This window comes from Sus scrofa, chromosome 1 (genome assembly GCF_054392235.1).
Source record: "Sus scrofa isolate SSC_HxYL_T2T_F1_AM1 chromosome 1, Sscrofa_HxYL_maternal_Yorkshire_Landrace_v2.0, whole genome shotgun sequence".
Taxonomy (NCBI): Eukaryota; Metazoa; Chordata; class Mammalia; order Artiodactyla; family Suidae; genus Sus; species Sus scrofa.
The window spans coordinates 248,119,925-248,141,947 of NC_139383.1; the positions used below are offsets into that span (position 1 = coordinate 248,119,925).

Consider the following 22,023-nt stretch of genomic DNA (forward strand, 5'->3'; position numbering starts at 1 on the left):
ATTTGGCTGGGCTAAGTAGTAGTTCTTTCTTTGGGGCATCTTCTTTCCAGCTGACCAGTCTCTATTCCTCCCTTAGATCACCTTACCCCCATGGTCATCAGTTTTACACTGTAAACCACAGCCCACTTCACTAGCTCCTGATCCCCCTAGACAACCGAGTTTAAGAATCCAGGAATAGATTATAACTGTAATGGTCTGTGAATTAACACTCATACAAAATTATTTGCAGTCAATTAGAAAAAATTTAAAATGTAGTGAATGAGGTTACAGAATGTCTGGACATGGTATATTTCAATATACCATAGTATATTGGTAGTTACTGTAGTTCCCGTTGTGGCTCAGCAGTTAATGAACCTGACTAGGATCCATGAGGACAAGGGTTTGATCCCTGGCCTCGCTCAGTGGGTTAAGGATCTGGTGTTGCTGTGAGCTGTGGTATAGGTGGCAAACATGGCTCAGATCCCGAGTTGCTGTGGCTCTGGCATAGACCAGTGGCTGCAGCTCTGATTGGATCCCTAGCCTGCAAACCTCCATGTGCCACAGGTGTAGCCCTAAAAAGACAACAAACAAACAAACAAAAAAAAGTAGTTGCTGAGAGAACATTGTAAATCAACTATACTTTTAAACATTTATGTGTATATAATTATATATATATATATAACTTTTAAACATTTATATATAATTTTTTCACTTTTTTTTAGGGCTACACCCATGGCATATGGAAGTTCCCAGGCTAGAGGTCAAATTGGAGCTGCAGCTGCTGACCTACACCACAGCCACAGCCACGCCAGATCCAAGCCACGTCTATGACCTACACCACAGCTCACAGCAATGCTGGATCTTTAACCCACTGAGCGAGGCCGTAGATTGAGCCCGCATCCTCATGGATAGTGGTTGGGTTTGTTACTGCTGAGCCACAGTGGGAACTCCCTTAAGTATATTTAAAAAAAAATTTTTTTTTGAGAACAAAAGGGAAAAAAAGAGTAGTTGCTGTTAGTAGTAGTACTATTAAAATTATTTTTGAGCTCCTCCTTGGTATCTGGTAAGAGAGGATTTGACCCTATAAGATCAAACTAGGGAGAGCGGATTAAGATGGTGGAATAGAAGGACTGGAGCTCAACTTCTCTCCTAAAAACAACAAAATTCACAACTAAAGCCTGAGCAATCTCCACCCAAATGGACCAGAAACCTTAAAAAAGATACCCTACTCCAGGAGTTCCTGTTGTGGCGCAGTGGTTAACGAATCGGACTAGGAACCATGAGGCTGTGGGTTCGATCCCTGCCCTCGCTCAGTGGGTTAACGATCCGGCATTGCCGTGAGCTGTGGTGTAGGTTGCAGACGTGGCTCGGATCCCGCGTTGCTGTGGCTCTGGCGTAGGCTGGTGGCTGCAGCTCCGATTCGACCCCTAGCCTGGGAACCTCCATATGCCGCGGGAGTGGCCCAAGAAATAGCAACAACAACAAAGACAAAAAGACCAAAAAAAAAAAAAAAAAAAAGATACCCTACTCCAGAAGAAAAAAAGGAGGCCACATCAAGAGGTAGGAGGGGCAATTTCATGATATAAACAACCCCATACCTCTGGGGTGGGAAGCTCCACAGACTGAAAACTAACTGGTTCACAGAGACTCACCTACAGGAGTGAGAGTTCTGAACCCCACATCAAACCCTCACATGTGGGGATCTGGCACTGGGAAAAAGAGACCCTGGAGCATCTGGCATTGAAGGCCAGCGGGGCTTGTGTGCAGGAGCTCCACAGGACTGCAGGAAACAGAGACCCCATTCTTAAAAGGCACACACGGACATTCACGTGCAATGGATCCCAGGGCAGAGTGAGGTCTCCGTGGGAATCTGGGTCAAACCTGACTGCAGTTCTTGGAGGACATCCTGGGAAAACAGGGGTGAATGTGGCTTGTTGTGAGGGAAGGACACTGGAAGCAAAGCTCTCAGGAATATTCAGCAGCCATGCCGTTCTCTGGAGGGGGCCATTTTGGGGAAATCTGGCCCCACCTATCAGTCAGTGCTGAGAAGCCCCAGGGCAAACAACAACCCAGGTGGGATCACAGCCCCACCCCTCAGTAAACAGGCTGCCTAAAGACCCCCCAGGCACACAGCCATCCAGAAACAAAGCCCCATCCACCAGAAGGATAGGAATCAGCTCCACCTACCAGTGGGCAGGCATTGGTCCCTCCCATCAGGAAGCCTACAGCAAGCCCCTGTACCAACTTCAGCCACAAGGGGGGCAGACACCAGAAGTAACAGAGGCTACAACTCTAGTATCTGTAAAAAGGTCACCACACCAAAAACCTATAAAAATGAAAAGACAGAAAACTATAACTCAGATGAGGGAGAAAGGAAAAACCCCAGAAAATCACCTAAGTGATCAGGAGATTCTTGGCCTCCAGGAAAAAGACTTTAGAATGTTGATGCTGAAGATGATGCAAGACATTGGAAATAAACTGGAGGCGAAGATGGATACCTTACAGGAAACACTGAGCAAAGAGACACAAGATGTAAAACTTAAACAAGAAGAGATGCAAAATACAATAACTGAAATAAAAAATTCACTAGAAGCAGCTAAGAGCAGAATACAGGAGGCAGAAGAACGAATACACGAGGTGGAGGACAGATTACTGGAAATTACGGATGCGGAACAGAAAAGAAAAAAGATTGAAAACAAATGAAGAGTCTCAGAGAACTCTGGGACCACATTAAACACACCAACATCCATATTATAGGGGTGCCAGAAGGAGAAGAGAGAGAGAAGGGGACAGAAAAAATACTCGAAAAGATAGTAGCCAAAAACTTCCCTAACACGGGAAAGGAACCACTCACTCAAATCCAGGAAGCACAATGCGTACCATATAAAATAAACCCAAGGAGGAATACCCAAGACACATATTAATCAGACTGACCAAAATTAAAGACAAAGAGAAAATCTTGAAAGCAGCTTGGGAAAAGAAGCAACATACAAGGGAACCCCAATAAGGTTATTGGCAGATTTTTCAGAAACTCTGCAGGCCAGAAGGGAGTGGCATGATCTACTCAACATGATGAAAGGAAAAAACCTCCAACCAAGATTACATTATCCATCAAGGCTCTCTCATTCAGATTTGAAGGAGAAATCAAAACCTTCACAGATAAGCAAAAGCTAAGAGAATTCAGCAACACTAAACCAGCTTTACAACAAATACTAAAGGAACTTCTCTAGGCAGAAAAGAAAAGACAGCAACAGGAAACAAAAATTCCACAAATGACAAGGCTCACCAGTAAAGGTATATATACAGTAAAGATACGAAATCATCCATGCACAATTATACCACCAAAATCAGAAATCATGAGAAAAGGTGGGTACAGATGTAGGCACTGGAGATGAACTTGCAATTAAGAGACCAACAACTTAAAACAATCTCATATACATATAGACTCTTATATCAAAACTTCAGAATAACTGCAAACCAAAAATCTACAATTGATACACAAACAAGGAACCTCTGGAGAAGAAATATATCTCATAGTAAAAAAGTGCATAATCCACCATGAAGGGGGTCATTTGACATCATTCTTGGAATGCTGAAGTCTTCTTAGATCTGATTCTGATTTCTTCTCCATCAAAGAACTTATGATAATTATAATTAAATAATGCCATTGTACAATTAAATAATACAGTTCTACAATTGTATTATTAATAACCATTTCTCTCCATGGTACAGTGTAAGGTCTATAATGTCTTGTTTATCACATCACCTAGAATGGTGTAATGCATATGTTGAAGAATCAATAAGATGTAACAAATTGTGAGGACATATTTATATAGTTACACTGTTTTTTAACCTATTTATGCATTTTATATTTTACTTATTTTCAGAGGGTGTATTATTTTTGTTGTTCTTACCAGCTAAGTTATTCTTTTTATTATGCTATATAAAATATTTAATGGTATATAAGGCTTTCTTTATAAATTTTAGTTGCATAATATACACAATTTTAATATAATGCTAATTTTTTAAAGAAAAAAATGAAATGTAATAGATAATACGAAATAGTAAAGATGAAAGCCATACAAAATGGGATAAAGTATAGAATAAATTTCCTTTTTGTCTCAGCATATTTTCCATTCCACTTCTCCAGAGGGAGTCACTTAATCTGTTTCTTAAGATCCATGATATAATAATCTGTGTGAATGTAATTGTGTTTAAATATATATATTTCATTCTGTAAAAAAATTAAATTAAAAATAAAAATAAATAAATAAATAAATAAAATTATTGTTACATAACTGCTATGTATCTGGTCACTTTGAGGACAAACTTAGGATAATGATGCATCAGGAGAAACACAGACTCTAAAACGTTTTGGAAATCAGAGTAAACCTTTACTGAATATCCTGGAACACAAGAGGGAAATTAGGCCTCAAAACATGTAATTATTTCATGAAAATCCTTATTAAAAAGCTCGGTCCCCAGAATTCCATTCTTTAGGATGACATCTCATCTGATGGCCTCCATCTGTCCCCTCCAAACTTCTACAGTTTCCCTCCTCCTCCTTCCCTGTCTGCAATCTTTCTCCTGAAAAGCAGCCTGGCCTACTAGTCTTATATTAATAAGAATAGCATCTGTTACTCTCCTGGTGAAGGGGTAAAGAGAGGAAGCTGAAATATTTGTAAATATTTACATTTAATAGTCTCTCCTTTTATCCTTATCTCAGTTATTAATATTTACCAGGTGATTCCTGAGGAACTGCAGAAATCCTTCACTCTTGGTCAAATATCCCAGAAAAGAGTTCACACAATTTAGACAGAGGTGTTTTGCTAAGACCCATAATACAAGCCTGTGTCACGTGCATTAGGAGTCTGGAGATGGGGGCATGAATGATGGAAATCAGTGAAATCCAGACAATGCTCTTTTCCCTCCCACCTCTGTGCTCCGATAGTACATCACTGCCCATCACAATGAGCTCAGCAAAAAGGAGTGGAACTTTCAGGCTCAGATTCTCATCCCAAGCTAGCTGTGGAGAAGAGGGAAGGACCCTGATCTAGAGTAGAGTTCTTCAATCTTTTTCGAGTCTTTCCACCTCCCTTCCCTTTCCCCTTCACACTCAGTTTCCTAGGATCTTTGCAAGGAGGCTGATAGTGTTCTCAGTAGGAAAACAACTACGCTCTTGATTTCTTTTCCTCTAATGAGGAAGATTTGCTGGGTGCAGGCTTGGGTCAAGTCTCAGGAGGAATACAAAAGAGTCTTTTGAGAAGGACCCTGGAGAGTCTTGTAAGAACTCTCTGGTTTGAATCCAAGGATTACTTCCTTCCTGTGACTTTGGGCCAGTTGCTTTCCTTCTCGGATTCTCCATTTTCTCTTGAACCAAAATGAAGCTATAATCCTATCTCTAGATGCCTCACAAAATTGTTGGAAAACATAAGCTATAAAGCGGGATGTTGGGGTTCCCGTCGTGGCACAGTGGTTAACGAATCTGACTAGGAACCATGAGGTTGCGGGTTTGATCCCTGGCCTTGCTCAGTGGGTTAAGGATGTGGCATTGCTGTGAGCTGTGGTGTAGGTTGCAGACACGGCTTGGATCCCGAGTTGCTGTGGCTGTGGCATAGGCCGGTGGCTACAGCTCTGATTCGACCACTAGCCTGGGAACCTCCATGTACCACGGGAAGCAGCCCTAGAAAAGGCAAAAAGACAAAAAAAAAAAAAAAAAAAAAAAAAAAGCAAGATGTTAACAGGGTGATTACTGTCTCCTTGCTCTAATTCTGCTTTGCCACTCATAGTTACTCAAGGTGACATGTCTTCTTGCAGTCATACTTGAAGTCTCCTACCCCCTACCCATGATTTGGGGGAGCTTAGCAGTCTTTCCCAGTCTGTATGAAAATAGTGTCTCCCTTGAATGTTCCTGATGCGAGACCTAGGTCTGGTTTTTCAGAAAGAACTTTAGATGAGGTCTGTGCCTTTTCACTTAAAGAATCCTGGAAATCTCTCCCTCCCTCATTCATGTATTTATTCATTCATTCATTGGGTTAGACGGCAGCCATCATTCATCCAATGTACCCTTTTTGAAACTTTAGCCTGTCTGCTGTGTTGAGGATGGAGTTAAATGACCAAGTCCAAGACTCAGAGTTCTAGAAGCTCAGAGTCCATTGGAGAGGCAGCTGAGTATCCAGACAGCTTGCAAAGCATGAGATAAAGTCATTGGTAAAGGATCTCTTGTGAACTGGCATTTAAGACACTGGCCTAGAGGCTGGAGGATCCACTTCCAAGATAGACTCACTTATATAGCTGCTCACTATGTGGATCTCTCCGTGGTGCTGCTTGAGTGTCCTTACAACATGGGAGCTGGCTTATCCTAGTATGAGTGATCCAAGAAAAAGCAAGGTAGAAGCCACCCTACCTTTTATCACCTTATCTCAGAAGTCACCCTCCGTCAATACCATAACATGCTATAGGTTAAACAGGTCATTCTATGGAGTTCCTGTTGTAGCACAGCGGAAATGAATCCGACTAGTGTCCATGAGGATGCAGGTTTGATCCCTGGCCTTGTTCAGTGGGTTAAGGATGTGGTGTTGCTGTGCGCTATGGTGTAAGTCCATATGTGGCTTGGATCCTGTGTTGCTGTGGGTGTGGTGTAGGTCGGCAACTACAGCTCTGATTTGACCCCTAGCCTGGGAACTTCCATATGCTAGCGGTGTGGCCCTGAAAAGCAAAAATAAATAATAAATAAATATTCATTGTGGAAGAGAGTGAATGCCAGGAGAGGAAAACCACTGGGGCCCATCTTGGAGGCTGGTTATCACAATGCCTCCTGGAAAAAAACCTTCAGATGTCTAAATTTGTGGGTTCTGGGAGTTCACTCGTGGCTCAATGGGGTAAGGATCCAGTGTTGTCTCTTCTGTGGCTCAGGTTCAATTCCTGGCCTGGGAACTTCTACATGCTATAGGCATGGTCAAAAGTAAAAATAAAAATAAATACATTTTAGAGTTCCTGTCGTGGCTCAGCGGGTAACAAATCTGACTAGCATCCATGAGGATGCAGGTTTGATCCTTGGCCTTGCTTAGTGGGTTGGGGATCCGGCGTTGCTTTGAACTGTGGTGTAGGTCACAGACATGGCTCGGATCCTGCATTGCTGTGGCTCTGGCGTAGGCTGGCAGCTGCAGCTCCAATTCGACCCCTAGCCTGGGAAACTCCATATGCCACAAGTGCGGCCCTAAAAAGAAAAAAAAAAAAAAAAACAAAAAAAAAAACAGAACAAAACAAAAGAATAAATAAATAAATTTATGGGTTCTCTTAGCACTAGTGCACTGCCTCTATTCTACTCCTCATCAAACCTGACCTTGGATCTCTGGCCCATCACCGTTTTCACACTTCTATAAAAATCTAATTAGACTTATTTCATAGAGTAAACGGAGCTGGATGATATTGCACAAAATGCAACTTTCAGCTAGCTCTGAAATCTCCATCTCTGACATTCCACTACTTCTAAAAGCCCACTTTCCTAACCCTAGTCCCAGCTATTTCTCTGACGGAGAGCCATCTCTACACACCCTTTCCCTATCCTCCTGGAATTCTGCTGAATACTCGATCTTGTTACAGAGGCGTTTGTAAAGTGGGAGTCCAGAAGACTTAGGACTCTCTATGAGGATGAGGGCAAAGCATCACAGGGATTCTTGAGGAAGGAACCTCCTTATCCCAGGTTTCATTCATTCCCATGGAGGGATCCCCTTACATGGAAAAGCAGTGGCTTATGACTCGTGCTTGGTGAGTTTGGAGGAAGGAACAGCACATTTAGGGCTTTTTCTTTGGCACAAGCCCATGTGGCCTTGGCAGATATCCTGAACTGATCCTTTTTACCGCAAGTGGTACAGGAAATCAAAGATTGCTGGGAGCTGAAGGAGAAAAGGGTCGGGGGCATTTTAGAAGAGGGTGTGGGATGCTTTCAGGGGAGATGAATGTGTTCATTACCTTGATTGTGTTGATGGTTTCACAGGTAAATGGCAATGTCAGAACTATCAGATTGTACACTATCAATATGTGTAGTTTATTACATCTCAATTATACCTCAGTAAAGCTGGAGGAAAAACTAAATAGTAATCCAGAGAGAATTCTGAGAGAATTACAGAGAAAGTGGTGAAGAGGCATTTCCTATAATAACATGATTTTATTGTAAAGACTGCTGAGAGTCACCTATAAAATTTACATATACACACATAGCAAATGGAAAACAGGAGTTCCCGTCATGGCGCAGTGGTTAAGGAATCTGACTGGGAACCATGAGGTTGCAGTTCAGTCCCTGACCTTGCTCAGTGAGTCAAGGATCCGGCGTTGCCGTGAGCTGTGGTGTAGGTTGCAGACGCGACTTGGATCCCGTGTTGCTGTGACTGTGGCGTAGGCCGGCAGCAACAGCTCTGATTAGATCCCTAGCCTGGGAACCTCCATATGCCATAGGAGTGGCCCTAGAAAAGGCAAAAAGACCAAAAAAGAAAGAAAGAAAGAAAGTGGAAAACAATTAACTGGTTTTAAAAACCTTCAAAATAGAGAGTATCAGTGGGCTTTTAAAAACTCACTTGTTAAAGTTATTGTAATGCTACAGCTTGCAAATAGTTTGCAAGAAAATTGATTAACATATAGAGAGATGGAGATTTACTAGCTGAATTTTAGCAAAAAGCAATGGGAGTATATAATTGAAAGAGGAAATCAGCTTTTAATATACATATCAAAGTCTTGTATATACATATCACTGTGAAGCATTTTTTTTAGCCATGACAACCTTAAAACAGAGCATCCAAAAAGCTGAAATGAGACGATACCTTCAAATTTCTATATCATAAATTATTTACATTTTTTAAAATAGTAAGGTACATAAAAACACTTTGTACTTACTAAAATACCATCATTGGTTAAAAATTTTTTTTGGAGTTCTGGTCGTGGCATAGTGGAAACGAATCTGACTAGGAACCATGAGGTTGCAGGTTTGATCCCTGGCCTTGCTCAGTGAGTTAAGGATCTGGCGTTGCTACAAACTGTGGGGTAGGTCGCAGACGAAGGTGGGATCCCACGTTGCTGTGGCTGTGGCATAGGCCGGCAGCTCTAGTTCCGATTACACCCCTAGTCTGGGAACCTCCATACGCCTTGGGTGAGGCCCTAAAAAAAAAAAAAAAAAAAAAGCAAAAAAAAAAAAACCAACATTTTTTTTTTTATACTTAAAAGATAAAATGAGATAAAAATAATTTAAAATAGTGTTTGAGGAGTTCCCGTCGTGGCGCAGTGGTTAACGAATCCGACTAGGAACCATGAGGTTGCGGGTTCGATCCCTGGTCCTGCTCAGTGGGTTAAGGATCTGGCGTTGCCATGAGCTGTGGTGTAGGTTGCAGATTTGGCATGGATCCTGTGTTACTGTGTCTCTGGGGTAGGCTGGCGCTCGGCTACAGCTCCAATTGGCCCCCTAGCCTGGGAACCTCTATATGCCGTGGGTACGGCCTTAGAAAAGACAAAAAGACCCCCCCAAAAAAATATATAAAATAAAATAATGTTTGAAATAGCGCTTTTAATAGATAAACATTTTTTAATAAAAAAAGAAAAAAAACCTGGATGCAAACTATTGCATTTGGAATGGATAAGAGATGAGATCCTGTTCTATGGCCCGGGGAACCATATCTAGTCACTTGTGATGGAGCCTGATGGAGGATACTGTGAGAAAAAGAATGTATGTATGTATGTATGTGTATATGTGTGACTGGGTCACTTTGCTGTATAGTAGAAAATTGATAGAACACTGTAAACCAACTATAATGTAAAAAATAAAAATCATTTAAAAAAAAGCCTGACTAAGTCTAGGGCCAAATATTAACAAAGTCATTTGGCCTCCAACATAGATTTTATTAACGACTAAATGACATTTTAATTTCAGTCAGCTGGTTCCTCAGTCTACATCTCAAACAGGTTTAAATTGAGCAGGGAAAAGCTGAGAGTCATTTATTGACATCCCAATAGGGATGACATTTTGCTTGGCTTTTTTTTTTTTTTTTGCTTTTTAGGGTCACACCCATGGCATATGGAAGTTCCCAATCTAGGGGTGGAATTGGAACTACATCTGCCAGCCTACGCCACAGCTACACCAACACCAGATCTGAGCCGCATGTGCAACCTATACCACGGCTCATGGTGACACTGGATCCCCAACCCACTGAGCGAGGCCTGGGATTGAACGGAGTCCTCATGGATACAAGTTGGATTTGTTGTTTCCACTGCACCACAAAGGGAACTCCCTGCTTGATTTTTTTTTTTTTCTTTTTACAGCCATACCTGTGGCATATGTAAGTTCTTGGGCTAGGGGCTGAATTAGAGCTGCAGCTGTGGGCCTATGCCACAGCCACAGCAACACCAGATCCAAGCTGCATCTGTGACCTTCGCCCCAGCAGCAATGCTGGATCCTTAACTCACTGAGCAAGGCCAGGGATCAAACCCACATCCTCATGGACATTATGTCAGGTTCTTAACCAGCTGAGCCACAGCGGGAACTCTCAACATTTTGCTTGATTTTTGAAGGCTGAATAGAAGATCACCAAGTAAAGATGTGGGAGAGGGCAGTACAGGCAACAGGCAGAAAGAGCAGCATAATCAGTGTTACGGAAACATTAAAGAACCTGGTGCAACAGGGAAGTACCCGGTTGGAGATTTAGAGTGAATGTTGGAAAATGGCAGGAAAAGAGGCTGTGGAGCCATCGCCTTGGGCCTAGATCATTGCTAAACATATGTGTCTTGAAAGCAGGGGTCATATTCATCATGTTCCCCCCTCACATCCTGGTCGCTAGAACAGTGTCCGGCTCAGGGAAAGGAATAAAAGTCATTTTCCACTATATATAATGAATTTGAATGCTTACCCCAGAGTTACGGGGAACATTCCTTGTGGGTGAGGGGTGGGTTCAATTCTTCAACCTTTCCTTTTTTTCTGTGAGCTAGTCCATATCATTTTTCCTAAAATTGCCCAGAGCTGCTTTCTGATGCTTGCAAGCAACCAAACCTGCCTAATTCAGCTCCCTCAATATCTCTTCCATGAAGTCTATCAGGGGCATCCGAAATCCTTTCAGTAGTGGGTCATAAGGTAAAAAAACCCCTGGGTGTGCAGCCCTTGGCATTTAAACTCATAAACATAGAGAATCACGAGGGTCCATATGGCTATGAGATGCAAGTCAAGTGTGTGTGTTTAAGCCAAGTATGTGCAACATATGAATGAGCCGAAACATTAAACATAACCTTTAGGAAAAGACAACAGGCGAGTGCAAACAAAAAGAAAGCAGAATATGCATTATTCATATTACAAAATAAATTCAAGGAAAGCAAAATCTATTTAGATATTTACCAAAGGGACAGCCCTACATAACAAAGCTTCTGAGAATGGGCCAAATCTCTTCCTACAGAAAGATTAACCACCTTATATTTCCTTATTATAGAAATAGAAAGAAAATGTCTGAAATGAGCCATCAAGTTAAGAAACTTGACAAAGAGAAGGGAGCAGATAGAATAGGAAAGGTATTTGGCTGTAGTCAGGTCCATGGGTATGGGGCAGGGTGAGGAAGAAAGGGGTCTCAAATGCAAACATCATATGGCCAGAGGGGTTCAAGGACAACCAATGGAGCTTCGTGTCACAGAAGCAAGGGAAACAAAGCATTAATGAAGAAGTTATGAGTTGCAGAGTGGAGAGTCCCAACAGAGTCAAGTACAAAAGTCAAATACAAAATGTTCTCTAAGAACATTTCTTAAATTTCTGTGGAATGTGGCAATTACCAGTAAGAGGTCTCTAGAGTTTCTTCTGAGCCTCGCACAGAAAGGAAAGGCTTTGCAGAATTTAAAAAAAAAAAAAAAAAAAAAAAAGGACATGGAGGAGTTCCAGTGGTGGCTCAGCAGAAACAAATCTGACTAGAATCCATGAGGACTCAGGGTTGATCCCTGGCCTCACTCAGTGGGTTAAGGATCCGGGGTTGCCGTAAGCTGCGTGTAGGTCACAGATGCAGCTTTGTTATGTCGTTACTGTGGCTGTGGCGCAGGCTGGCAGCTGCAGCTTCGATTCAATCCCTAGCCTGGGAACTTTCATATGCCGTGGGTATGGCCTTAAAAAGCAAAGATTAAAAATTGAAATCAAAAAGAAATTAAAAAATCAAAAAAGGACATGGAGGTAGTGGTCATTGTTTATCTTTGCTGTCTAGTATCTTGTTAGCCTTCTTATGGTAAGTGCACTCCAATTTCACTAAGGAAAACACAGCCCTTCTTATTTGTAGCCACGTGATTCAGGTGAACATGACACACTTCCATGTCTGGGGTTGATGTGACACTGTAGGTTGAATAACCTAACATCATTCCTAACCCTCTTCTCCTTTACCCGCCTCTCCTGCACTTCCTCTCACCGTCACATTACAGCAAGCGCTGGCCATGATGTATGGCACAAAGGAGACACAAGGACTAGACAGACATGAGGCCTAGAATTGGGGGCATCCATACTGGGAGAAAGTAAAAAGATCAAGAGGATCACAGCTCTACCAGCCCTGAATCACTGCCCACTAATGGACACCAGTAGTTGTATGACTCCAGGCTTTTTGTGATGTGAGAAACATAAACTCCTGATGTAAACCTCACCCCTCCTGATGTAAACCTCACCCCTCACCTCTCAGAGTATCAGTCACTTTGCAAGAAGAGCATGTGAAGGGGGATAAACATATTGATGCACCATCTTTGGAAAAAGCAATTTGCTACAGATATCAGTTTCATGTTAACAGAAAACCCAAGACTGACTTGCTTAAACAAAGGAAAGATTCATTGGCGTTCCTGTTGTGGCTCAGTGGTTAACAAATCTGACTAGGAACCATGAGGTTGAGGGTTCGATCCCTGGCTTCACCCAGTGGGTTAAGAATCTGGCGTTGCTGTGAGCTGTGCTGTACGTCACAGATGTGGCTCAGATCTGGCATTGTTGTGGCTCTGGTGTAGGCCAGCGGCTACAGCTCCGATTAGACCCCCTGACCTGGGAACCTCCATATGCCACGGGAGTGGCCTACAAATGGCAAAAAGACAAAAAAAAAAAAAAAAAAAAAAAAAAAAAAAAAGGAGAAATGCATTGACTCACATATGTGAAGACTCCAAGGGTAGGGCTGAATTAATCTCTGTTGCAGAAGAATTGTGACTTAGGGTCATGCTGACCTTGCCCCCAGCTCCGGCGGTAGACGTGTGACTCAGGTCTAAGCCAGTTCATATACAACATTTCTCTGATGACAGCAAACTGTTCAGGGATGGGCACAAGCCAAGTCATCAGGACAATTAGAGTCCAAGAAACTCATTTTCCGGGATGTTTGTGTGAAATATCAAAAGAGCAGATTTCTAGTTGAGCAAGAGAAGATATGTGGGTGAAGCTGTGGCAGCATCTTGTCACTGTGAAGGGAGAATCTGAGACTCAAGCTATTAGAGAAGAAGCTAAGCCAGAGCTGAAGAGAAACGGGGTTCAGATGACGTAGTTGAAGATTTACTCAAGGCTTATCTGGAATCTGCCCTACCCTTGGAGTTTTCACATATGTGAGTCAATAAATTGCTTCTTTGTTTAAGCCAGTCAGTCTTGAGCTTTCTACAACATGAAACATAAAGAATGTAGCAGGAGTTCCTGTTGTGGTGCATCAGAAACAAATCCGACTAGTAACCTGGCCTCGCTCAGTGGGTTAAGGATCCAGCATTGCCGTGAGCTGCGGTGTAGGTCGCAGATGTGGCTTGGATCCTGCATTGCTGTGGCTGTGGTATAGGTCGGCATCTGTAGCTCTGATTTGACCCCTAGCTTGGAAACCTCCATGTGCTGCAAGTGTGGTGCTGAAAAGCAAAAATAATACTACTACTACTACTACTACTACTACTACTACTACTACTAATAATAATGTCTGCTTCAATATATTTATCTTATTCTATGTGCTCCTCTTGCAATGTGACTAATTCTCCTCCCCCTGAGGGGTGAGGTCTGTTACTACCCCTTGAATCTGGGTGGGGCTAGAAACTGTCCTAACCAGTGAGGTGTGACTTGGCGGTGCTATGTGAAACCTGATGCTAAGGTATAAAAAAGTACCTCTTCCACCTTTCTCTCTACTTGCCTTTGTAACTCACTCATTACATTGCAAGGAAACCTAAGCCCTTGGAGAGGCCATGTGCAGGTATTCTTGCCAATAGGCTCAGCTAAGATCTCAGCTGACAGCCAGAATCAATCACTAGATGTGAGTGAATGAGCCTTTGGGGGATTCCAGTCTTCAAGTGTTCCAGCCGACACTTGAGACATCAAGGAGCAGAGACAAACCATTCAGGTGGTGCCCTCTCTGATATCCTGGTCCACCAAAAAACATGAAAGATAAGAATGGATTATCGCTGTTTTAATGAAACTAAGGGTTGTGTAATTTGTTCCACAGCACTAGATAAACTAATACAGAGTCCCAATCAATAGGATCGGTGTTCCGTTGGAGAGTGGTTTAAAAACATTGATATGAGAAATAAGATTGCAGAGTGTGGGATTTCCTGCTGTGGCGCAGTGGAAACGCATCTGACTAGGAACCATGAGGTTGCAGATTCGATCCCTGGCCTCGCTCACTGGGTTAAGGATCTGGCGTGGCTGTGGCTGTAGCTGTGGCTGGCAGCTGCAGCTCTTATTAGACCCTAGCCTGGGAACCTCCATATGCAGCAGGTGCAGCACTAAAAAGCAAAAAAAAAAAAAAAAAAAAAAAAAAAAGATTGTAGAGTATGAGGAGTGAATCAGAGATGAGGAAAATGGAGGCAAAAAGTAAGCGACTTAGGAAAATTTCCAGGAAAGCATCTCCCTGGTATTGGGAGAGGATAAAACAAGTCTGCATCCAAAGCAAACGGCAACCTTCATGCTTTTGCTCATTGTCAGAGGATGACAATTATGAGTTTGATAGAATCCAGGAAGAAGAACTTCAGCTAATAAGTTTCATGAATTCCTCTCAATTCCAAAAGGCATTAAGAAGGAATTAAAGGTGCATCCGTGAAACTCTCAAGAAGAAGGCATTTATGTGAGAAGCAGTCTCTGCTCAAAACCCCCAACAGACTCCATCACCTATGGTTAAGCTCAAGTTCTTCAGCCTGCCATTCAAGGCAGTCTTTGGCATTTCTCTTTCCCAGCCTCCCCTTTACATCCCCCAGCTCCGGCAGAACTTCGGTGTGCAGAAGGTACTACTTGATATTCTCCAAATGCTCCTTTACTTTTTAACCTCTGGATCTTTGTCCTTGTGGGGAGGAAACTCTGGGACATTAGCCTTGGTCAGAGTGCTGTTCAGAGCCTGTGCCCATTCTCACCTCAGCGAAGTTTAAGAAGCCTCCCGGAGAGAGGAATCAATGATAGGTCATCTTGGGTCTCCAGCCTTCCTCTTATATGATTTTTAAATGGAGATAGAATGGGAGTTCCTGTCGTGGCTCAGTGGTTAACGAATTCGACTAGGAATCATGAGGTTGAGGGTTCAATCCCTGGCCTTGCTCAGTGGGTTAAGGATCTGGCGTTGCTGTGAACTGTGATGTAGGTCACAGATGCAGTTCGGATCTGGCATTGTTGTGGCTGTGGTGTAGGCCAGCGGCAACAGCTCCGATTAGACCCCTAGCCTGGGAAACTCTATATGCCACGGATGAAGCCCTAAAAAAGACCAAAAAAAAAAAAAAAATTGAGGTAGAATGTATATACAGTACAATGCATGGTTCTTCATGGTGAGTTTTGACAATTGTATTCACATGGGTAACTACCAGTCTAGTGAAGCTTTAGAATATTTCTATCACTCCAAGAATTCCCTCATTCCCCTGCCAATTTCCAGTCAATCCTTGTGTACCTTCCTTCCCCATCCCCAGAAAACAACTGCTCTGATTTGTATTAACATAGATTAGGTTTGCCTATCTTTGAACCTCATTTGAATGGAATCAGACAGGAGTTCCTGATGTGACGCAGTGGATTAAGAATCCAACTATATCAGGCTGGGGACACTGGAGGTGTGGGTTTGACTCCCCAGCCTGGCACAGTGGGTTAAAGGATCTGGTGTTGCCATAGCTGTGGCGTAGGTTGTGTCTGTGGCTTGGAATCAATCCCTGGCCTGGAATCACCTATAGGCTTCGGGTGCAGCTGTAATAAATAAATAAATAGATAGATAGATAGATAGATAGATAAATGGAATTACACAGTATGTATTCTGTGTCATGCTTCTTTCACTAAACATTATGCTTCTGAGATTCATTTGTGTTTTCGCATGCATTAATTGTTCATTCCTTCTTGTTGCTGAGTAGTATTTCATTGTATAAATATAGCACAATTTGGTCATTTCCCTGTTGATGGACATTGGAGCTTTTGGCAGCTTTGAACTATTACGAATAAAGCTACTATGAATATTCTTGAACATTTCTCGTGGACATTTGTTTTGATTTTCTAGGAGTGGAATTGCTAGGTCATGGAATAAGTAGCTTTTAACTTTATAAGAAACTGCTCAACAGTTTTTTTTTTTGTTTTTTTTTTTTTTTAGGGCCACACCTGAGACATATGGAGGTTCCCAGGCTAGGGGTCGAATCAGAGCTGTAGCTGTCCACCTACACCACAGCCACAACAAAGTCAGATCCATGCCATGTCTGCGACCTACATCACAGCCCATGGCAGTGCTGGATCCTTAACCCACTGAGTGAGGCCAGGGACTGAACCTGTGTCCTCATGGATACTAGTTGGGTTCATTACCGCTGAACCACCATGGGAACGCCTCATTATGGCTTTAATAGGCATTTCCCTGATGACTAAACATATTAGAAACCTTCTCATCTGCTTATTCACATATCCTCTTTTTGTGAAGTGCCTGGTCAATTTTTTTTTTTTTTTTTTTTTTTTTTTTTGGTCCTGGTATGTAGTGGCTTGATGTGGGATCTCAGTTAACAGACCAGGGATTGAAATTGTGAAACGGCTGAATCCCAACCTCTAGACAATCCAGGGACTCCTTACTATTTTTAAAATTGATTTGTACATGCAGAATTCTTTGTTGCCAAGGTTATAGATATGGAATCTAGAAGCCCACCTGGAGTTCACCTGGCCCTGGCATACAGGTTCAAGGCAAGAAAGTGGAGTGAGAGTTCCCATGTGGCTCAGGGGGTTAAAGATCTGGTGTTGTCACTACTGTTGCTTGGGTCTCTGCTGTGGTGCAGGTTCAATGCCTGGCCTAGGAACTTCTGCATGCCATGGTTGTAGCCAAAAAAAGAGAAAGAAAGACCAGTTTTTATAATCAAAGATTCTGAATCTACTTAGGAGTTAGGCTATGCAGGTTTGCAATTGTGTCTTTTCACACTGGACACAACAATAGTACACCTGGACAAAGAGCAGAAATTCTGAATATTATATTATGCTAGTAGCTCTCAACCTTGGATATAAATTATCCAAAATTCTGTTTTCATCCCCAGAGATTCTGATGTGCAGCCAGGGTATTTGGAGTTGTAAGAAATTTTCCAGGTAAGTTTAAAATGCAGCCAAGGTTGATAATCACTTCTCTAAAAGAAGAAACATTCACTCATTACTGGGCATCTGCTAGACTATTTTGCTAAACCATCAAGCTCATTTAAACAGATTATTAGGTGTCTTTTTCACAAAGGTAAATTATTTAGAGAAGCTGGAGGTTTTTTTTTTTTTTTTGTCTTTTTAGGGCCATACCCACATCATATGGAGTTTCCTAGGCTAGGGGTCAAATTAGAGCTATAGCTGCTGGCCTACACCACAGTCACAGCAACTCAGGATTTGAGCCTCGGCTGTGACCTACACCACAGCTCATGGCAATGCCAGATCCTTAACCCACTGAGCAAGGCAGGGGTTCAAACCTGCATCCTCATTAACCACTGAGCCATGACAGGAACTCCGAGAAGCTAGAGATTTCTATTTATTTCTCAACATAAAATATCAAGCTGTAGAATGTGGACTTTGATCAGTTATTTTTCTTTCCTGGATTCATAATTCTTTCAAGATCTCATCTCATCTATAATCATGTTGGAATGAAAGTGAGGATTTAGCTCTCAGTTATAGAAACGTTCCCTGATAGTTAAAATAAGATATAGGGGAGTTCCCGTTGTGGTTCAGTGGTTAAAGAACCTGACTAGTATCCATGAGGAATCAGGTTTGATTCCTGGTCTTGATCAGTGGGTCAGGGATCCGGCGTTGCTGTGGGCTGCAGTGTAGGTCGCAGACATGGCTCAGATCCTGAGTTGCTGTGACTGTGGTGTAGGCTGGCAGCTGTAGCTCAGATTCGACCCCTATCCTGGGAACCTCCATATGCCACGAGTGTGGCCCTAAGAAGGCAAAAACAAAACAAAACAAAAAAACCCAACCAAACAAACAAACAAAAAAAAAAAGGAAAAAAAACCCCTTACATTAGACACTGTCCTTCACAGAGCCATGGACCAGCACTCAGCAGTTGCTGGTTCATTCCAATCCTGAAATCCAGCAGGCACACCTCTCTAGTTCCTCCTTGTGGGTGAGCAGGTGGCACACGCGTGCGCACACACACACTCTCTTTCTCTCTCTCTCTCTCACTCTCAGAGAGAGAGAGAGAGAGAAAACAGAGGTATATAATATAGGGACATGTATATGTGCATATATATATATCATATCTAGAGAGACGTATATATGGATGTATATGCGTGTATGTATTTTATATATAGAGAGAGAGACAGAGAGGGAGAGATTGATTATGAGGAAGTGGCTCATGAAATTGGCTACTGAAAGCCTCAATCTGCTGTCGGCAAGCTGGAGATCCAGTAAAGCTGGTGGTGTAACTTAGCGTCCCAAAGCCTGAGAACCAAGGGAGCTGATGGTATAAATCTTAGTCCAGGGGTAGAAGGAGAGATCAGATGTCCCAGCAGTTCTTGGAGCGAGGCAGGAAAATTTGTCTTCCCTCTGTCTTTTGTTCCATTTAGTCTGTCAAGGGACTGGATGATACCCACCCAAATGGGAGGGGGGGTAATCTCTTTAGAGTCCACCAATTCAAATGCTAATCTCATGGAGACACACCCAGAAATAACTGTTTAATCTGGGCACCCTGGGGCTCATCAAGTTGACACATAAAATTGGCCGTGCCACATGGTATGGATGTACCACAGTTTATTTAACCATTCATCTATTGAAAGACACTTGGGTAGTTTCCAATTTAGGGCTATTGTGAATAAAGCGGCTATGAACATTCATGGACGTGCTTCTGTGTGAAAATAAATGATCGTTTCTTGGAGATAAATGCTTAAGAGTGAAATTGCTGGGTCATATATGTTAAGGCCATTTTGGTTTTAAAGGGAACCGCCCAACAATTTTTCAGAGCAGCTGCACCATTTACATTCTCACCAGCAAAATACGAGGGATCCAGTTTCTCTGCATCCTCACCATCACTTACTATTTTAAATTTTAGCCATTCTTAATATTTTGACAATCAAAATCCCCCCGCCCCCAAATTTCCAAAATATCCCCTAAGTAGCATTGCTTCCGGTGAGAAAAGCTAGATGACTGGTTCTCAAACTAGAATGCCCTCGTTTGGATTGCCTGGGGAACGTATGCCTGGGTCCCTCCCCAGGGACTCTAGCCATCAGGAGTTTTTATTTTATTGTTTTTTTATCTTAGGAGCCATCAGGAATTTTTAAAGTTCCCCAGGTGATTTCAACATGCAAACAAATTCATGCAACACTGATGCCATTCTCGTAACTCAATCATTTTAGTCCTAAAGTTTCAAGATCCTATGAATGAGATAAATTCAGGACTGAGATAATTGTCTGTTGAAGAAAGTGAGAATTAAAAGCCAGAGCAGTAGAGTTCCCATCATGGCTCAGCAGAAACAAATCTGACTAGTATCCATGAAGACGCATGTTCGATTTCTGGCCTTGCACCGTGGGTTAAGGATCCAGCGTTGCCGTGAGCTGTGGTGTAGGCCGTGGGTTAAGGATCCAGCGTTGCCGTGAGCTGTGGTGTAGGCCGCAGAAGTGGCTCGGATCTCGAATTGTTGTGGCTATGATGTAGGCCAGCCACTGCAGCTCCAATTTGATCCCTAGCCTGGAAACCTCCATATGCCATGGGGGCAGCCCTAAAAAGACAAAAAAATAAAAATTAAATAAAATACAAGCCAGAGCTGCATTATATTCTCAGCAGAATGTGAGTAGAGATCAAAGGGGCAAGTAAAAATAACTGTGGTCTAACATGTTATAAAAAGAAACTTTTAAGATAGACATATGAAAGACAAAGACCCAAACCAAAGTGTGTAAAAACAAACTACAAATGCCTGGGACACTTTTCTGTTCCTAGAATTATGGTGTAGTGGTAGACAGAGAATGGGTTTGGGAGTTAGAAGTCCTGGTTTTTCCACTTAAAACCTGTGAGATCTTGGATGAGTCACTTAGTCTCTCTAAATTTAATTTTACTCATTCCTGAAATCTGTAAAAAAAGGTTGTTAAAGGCTTTTTGCAAAGATTAAATGATTATATGTGCTATTTTTAATTGTAACATGCTGAAATCATGATATGTATTTTTGATAAGAAAAATTGAAATATTTGCTGTCTGGGTAGCATCTGGCTCACGTCAATCAATATTCAATGAGCACCTTTGATGTCATATTTGCTCTACATCATCAACTTTTTATAATTTCTCATTTTTTATATTTTTACTGTGTAAACCACAAATATACACAAAAGCAGAAAGAATAATGTAATATGATACTTCTTAAATGCAAGTGTTCTTATGATTCACCTGGGGAGCTTGTTAAACTGCAATTCTGACTCATCCGTCTGGGGTGGGGCCTGAGATTCTGCATTTCTAAAAAGCTTCCTTGGTGACTGACATGCTGCTGGTCACAAATACCCTGTATTTATGCTGTCCTGATAAAATATGATAGACTGTGTGTCTTAAACAACAGACGTTATTTCTCACAGTTTTAAAGGCTGGTAAGTCTGAGGCTGGAGTGCTAGTGTCTGATCAAGTTCTGGGAAGGGCCCTCTTCCTGGTTTTTTTTTTTTTTTTTTTTGGTCTTTTTAGGGCCACACCCGCGGCATGTGGAGGTTCCCAGGCTAGGGGTCTAATCGGAGCTACAGCTGTCAGCCTATGCCATAGCCATGGCAACGCCAGATCTGAGCCCCCGTCTGCGACCTACACCACAGCTCATGGCAACGCAGGATCCTTAACCCACTAAGCGAGGCCAAGGATCAAACCTGAAACCTCATGGTGCCTAGTCGGATTCCTTTCTGCTGCACCACGACGGGAACTCCCCTTCCTGGTTTTCATTTTTTTTAAAATTTTTATTTATTTATTTATTTGTCTTTTTGCCATTTCTTGGACCCTTCCCGTGGCATATGGAGGTTCCCAGGCTAAGGGTCGAATTGGAGCTGTAGCCGCTGGCCTACGCCAGAGCCACAGCAATGTGGGATCTGAGCTGTGTCTGCAACCTACACCACAGCTCACAGCAACGCTGGATCCTTAACCCACTGAGCAAGGCCAGGGATCGAACCCACAACTGTCTGGTTCCTAGTCGGATTCATCAACCACTGAGCCACAACAGGAACTCCCCTTCCCAATTTTCAGATGGCTGCATTTCTTCTCTACCCTCACATGGCAGAGAGAGGGAGATCTGGTGTCTTCCATCCTTTAAGAGCACTGGAGCTCCCATCGTGGCTCAGTGGAAACGAATCTGATTAGCATCCATGAGGATGCAGGTTCGATCCCTGGCCTTGCTCAGAGGGTTAAGGATCCCGTGTTGCCGTGAGCTGTGGTGTAGGATGGCAGCTACAGCTCCAATTCAACCTCTAGGCTGGGAACCTCCGTTTGCCATGGGTATGGCCCTAAAAAGACAAAAATAAATAAATAAATAAATAAAATCCTTTAAGAGCATTAACCTTACCATGTGAACCCCATCCTTCTGATCTCATCTAAACCTAATTATCTCCCCAAAGTCCCACCTCCTAATACCATTACATTGTGGGTTAGAGCTTCAACCTTAGAATGTTGGGAGACAAACATACAGGAAGATACAA

General features: G+C 42.5%; 1 pseudogene; it reads right to left on the reverse strand.

Annotated features, from left to right (window-relative positions):
* Window positions 1-4,373: 4,373 nt before the first annotated feature.
* The window catches only part of LOC100739249 (large ribosomal subunit protein uL30 pseudogene), a 40,125-nt pseudogene continuing 22,475 nt past the window's right edge, over window positions 4,374-22,023 (reverse strand).